This window comes from Pavona decussata, unplaced genomic scaffold (assembly GCF_977016875.1).
Source record: "Pavona decussata unplaced genomic scaffold, jaPavDecu1.1 SCAFFOLD_114, whole genome shotgun sequence".
In the NCBI taxonomy this organism is placed as follows: Eukaryota; Metazoa; Cnidaria; class Anthozoa; order Scleractinia; family Agariciidae; genus Pavona; species Pavona decussata.
The window spans coordinates 4,031,365-4,035,885 of record NW_028145528.1 but is presented as its reverse complement, the minus strand read 5'-3'; the positions used below and the strand labels follow the sequence as shown (position 1 = coordinate 4,035,885).

The window sequence follows — 4,521 nt, the reverse complement described above, 5'->3', positions numbered from 1 at the left end:
ATTAATGAGTACATGGTTGCAAAAGGTCGAAGTCGATTGTCAGAGATCGATAAATTGGACTTAAAGAGTGGTCTGTTTGGTAAATGAAAATTTGCATATTTTGCTTCTGTAATTTATCTAATGGCTGCTCACGACTGCAGTGGTCTGCAATTCGGGCGCCTCGTTTTCTTTTTGAATGCACTGTTTTAAATTAAGAGGTTGCGCTGAAATGTTATTATCTTGGCAGTGCAGATTTTTCTCCAAATAACGACAAACTCAAGATTCTGTTCTTGAGCGCTTGAGCAGAAATCTAGCATAGAAAATTGCATACACTTTTCCGGGTTCATTTACCATGAGCATAACCTTAGTAATTTCTGTCCGCCTTCGAATGCATAGCCTGCGAACGCAAACGTATTTCAGACTAAAAGTAGTTATTTTTCGGCGGAGAGAAGCGACAGCCGAAAATACGTCTGCGTTCGCAGGTTAGCGAATGCAGTTCTCACCGCTACATCCTGCTGATTCGCAAGCTAGGTTGATGTCTTCAATTAAAACTGTTTTTTTTTTCATGTTGCTTAAACTAAACAAATATCAAATCAAGAATTGCCTTAACCACTTGGTTGCATTACCTCCGATAAAAGATGTTATGTTATTTGCAATCCCAATCCAAGCAAAGTTTCCCAAAGGCAAGCAAATAAGTAGATCGCCGACGCGAAACGTCGAAGGAACAGGTGTTACCAAAAGAATAAAATTGCCTCAAGCTATAAAGCTGACTGTTTTGACAGTTTCCATGTAATTGTTTTAACTGGCGTAACGGCGTCTAAAAAAGCATATGTCACGTGATAGTGACAGGTAAACAGTCTACAAAGTCTGAATGAGTCGTTGAAACTATATAAATAGTATTTGTGACGAACTTTCAAATTACAGACTTGATTTTTGCAAGAATAAGATTACGCTTTGTCGGGCCTTGAAGATTGTAATTTAGTCTGTCTGCAGTTGCTGTCAATCTCGTACCCAGAGTCCTCAGGCTCTTTGGCCAGTAGTTGGTCGCCATGAGAAACGCTGGAAAATCCGAAAAAATTAAATTTTTTGATTGGCTGCCCAGTAACGGCTTGCATTGTTTTACTGCAAAAATTCTGCGGTAATAAACTTCCAGTTCCCCAGAGTCTCTCCTGGCAACAAACCGCTGGCCAAAGAGCCTGAGGACTCTGGGTACGAGATTGGTTTGCTCTTTATCTGGAAATATCGTTTAAGCCAATCACATTTCGTTGATTCAAGATTCCGTAAAAGATAAACTGTCGGTTCATCTACAGCTGGGATTGTAGTGGAAAGAATTATCCACGGCGGCGGAGTATAAATTTTGTACGAGAGAAAAGTTGAAGTTCTACAAAGAAGATCCCAAAACCAAGCTAGTATTTCCTCGGCTAATACGAAAGTTAGTAACTCCTGACAGAAACATGTCTTTTTGGTTTGGTATGAAAGAGATTAGCCTCCCACGCAGTCGTTTTTAGGAGGCTCGTATTACCTCCTCACCACAAACGAGTGAGATCGAATTGACCAAAACTGTTGCTTTCATTAGTAAGAGCATATTCTAAACAGCGGGCAAAAAACCTTTTTCTTAAGTTCTCAGTCTAAAACTGACTGAGTGGAAGATAACAAAAAGTTTTCTTTGCTTTCCAATTCCTTTAAAAAGGAAAATTATGGTAATGCTCTCAAGTGGTATATCCGTCAGTCTACAACGTGACGTGGATGGAATATATAGCTGATTTATTCAATTGCCATTGTAAACTGTAAAACTAAGAGCCTGGCCCTTAAGTACCGTCTGGAATGTCAGGCAGACTGTTTTAGTGGCGGTATGTAACAGGGGCTCTGACAACTCTATGCCCTTATTCTTCTTGTTTTCTTTTCTTTTCATTTCTTTTTTTCTTTTTTTTTTTTAACTGTTGCAATATTAGTTCGTATCAGTTCAAGGCCGATATCGCCAGACAGACTATGCAGGCGCCTATAACGCCGTTCATTTTGTTGTTGACTACCAATTTTTGGCATTTTACCAACTTTACTGGGGGCTAGCAGTAGCTATCATTGGCCGTTTTTATATCAGAGGACGCATTCTCCGTCTGGACGAACTTGGGCAAACATTTGTCGTTCCTCTGCTTATGCGTCTCTAGTATAAAGAAAGGGCACAAGACGCATTATGCGTGAAGACGAACTTTCTTCCGTTGTGCGTCTTGAGCGACGAACAACGGAAGATGTTCAATTTACGAGGAGCGAAAGTAGATCACATCCTTCAAAACCGGTGAAAATTGCCCTATTCACATCACTTTGTTTCGTTGATTCTCGAAAACAACAATCCAAAAACTTTCCACCTGAGAAACCAAGCAGTGAAAGGGGAAAGGCATGATGCATTTACTTAGTCTACAGCCAACGAAACAAAGACAACAGCAAATTGTACACGATTTCAATGCAGGTGTTTTTTTTATAAACAACAAAAGTCAAGCAAATTGGCACAAAAACATACAACAATAATACATCAATTCGACCAGCAAACAACAAGTTATACAAAAAAAAAATGCTTTCAAAATAATTTAAATTAATTATTATTAGCTGTATTTTATGACCTAGTCTTGAAAATTACATTATTTTTTTCGTGAGCTAAAAAGAATATTGCTGATTAATCTTAATGCTGATCATGCACACGCTTCTCGCATCAAGGTGGAATTCTTGATTGAATGCCAAACAGCATGGTCCAGATGGGGCTGACATACGAAATGAGTGCACAGTAAATTAATGGAATGGGCTGAGCATCATGATTTGATATGTTTTTTTTACATTTGTTGCTACCCACCTACTACAATAAATTATTTACAGGTGAAAGATGGCTCTGAAAAGAAAAATGTATGTGAAGTTGTAAACGGTGTTTGAAGACATCAATGTCCTCGTGTCTTAAGAAAAGTGACCAAGACTTACATTTATTCACACAAGTGCATACTCTTGACATCAGAGGTAACAAGTTATTGTTAAGTTATTATAAAAAAGAATAATCTCTCTCATCCAAGCTTTGCGTGCGGATTGAAGAGGGCGTTGAAGGGTCGAGACGCCTCGCATTCGACCTGACTGGACAATTTTAAGTGCACTAAAACATTCCCTGTGTTATTGGTAGTACAATTATTTGATTATTCCCAGTTTCAATCCCAACAGACTACACCCAACGATTTTTATAATGAGATCACCAACAGATCGCTGTTCTCCATCTTTTTATTGTTTCACATACCTCGGGGTTCGAACTATAGCGTATGTTCGATGTTGCAGCAATGGTCCATGAAATCATTGCCAATTATAGGGATCATGCTTGTTATCTTTTTTCTGAAGTTAGATGATACTCACGACACACAAAAAATGAATAACAGACACCCTGCAGATGAAGGATGGCCTTCACAAGTAGTACGTTAAACAAGAGGATTTTAATCGTCACTTGTTTATATTTTAACATCGTTTGTCGTCTAATATTATATTAATTATATAATTACAGAAATTATTTTTTCTTCAATTCTGAGAGAGCCACAGGTTTATTAGCCATGCTAGTAAGTGCCACTCTCGCTAAATAACGATATTACTCCTTACTTACTTGCTCACAATATAATGGCAGCTTAAGAAGGCAAAAAATTAGTAAGAGAGATCGCCACGGACTACGCGCTTATGGGAGGCGAATGAAGTGCAGCCAGTATGGACAATGGACAAGAATCGTTGCAGAGGGAGCCCAAAGGTTCGAACCCCCTTTGGAGATAACTAATGCAACGTGAGAACAAGTATCGCAAGTATCGATCAATAAGCCTTTCAATTATACGTCCTTGCTCAAAAGATAAAAATAGGTGCTCGATGAGCACAGGAATCTCCGGCATTGAAGTTTATTTTCAAGAGAGGTATGAGTATATGTATACTTTTTCCTAGTTAAACACGCAGTCACTTAAGTTTCGAATACTTGCAGGGCCGCTAACTACATGCTTTAACAAGGCAAAGCTTTCGTGAATGTGTTTCTCAAGATTTTGTGACTGAACTAGACGTGCCCAGAAGTCTTTTTTGGGCCCTTTGTTGACAATAAGGCATGTTAGGAGCTGTCATGCAAACCGTTCTCTCGCGATCGAAGGGGCTGCACAATCCACCGAACGGACTGTGTAATCCCTTGAAAGATTGGTAAGGACTGACTAATCCCTCCAAAGGGCTCAATAATCCCTCCAAAGGGTTGAATGACCCTTCAAAAGGGCTTAATTATCACGGCTTCTCTTTCAAAAGTTGTTAATTGCAAAATAAAGTTGTTCGCATAATTAACGATGTTCCCTTGATGGAACGGATAACACCTCATTACGTAACTTGGCGTTCATTGAAGCTTCCCGATATAGTTAAACTTAACACGCGTTTGTTATTTTATGAATACTTAAACAATGATAAAATTTCTAGTTTTTCTCTGACCTTCTGTTATGAGTAACATACTTACTACACGTGAAGTGCATTTATTTATCTAATCAACTATTTATAGAATCTTTTCGT

General features: G+C 38.6%; 1 long non-coding RNA gene across 1 annotated transcript in view; it reads left to right on the top strand.

Annotated features, from left to right (window-relative positions):
* Positions 1 to 2,451: 2,451 nt before the first annotated feature.
* Positions 2,452 to 4,521, top strand: part of LOC146470300 (uncharacterized) — a 51,504-nt gene continuing 49,434 nt past the window's right edge. The window contains exon 1 of the long non-coding RNA XR_014867082.1: positions 2,452 to 2,844. This is a non-coding gene — a long non-coding RNA (uncharacterized LOC146470300). The remainder of the gene's footprint in view (positions 2,845 to 4,521) is intronic.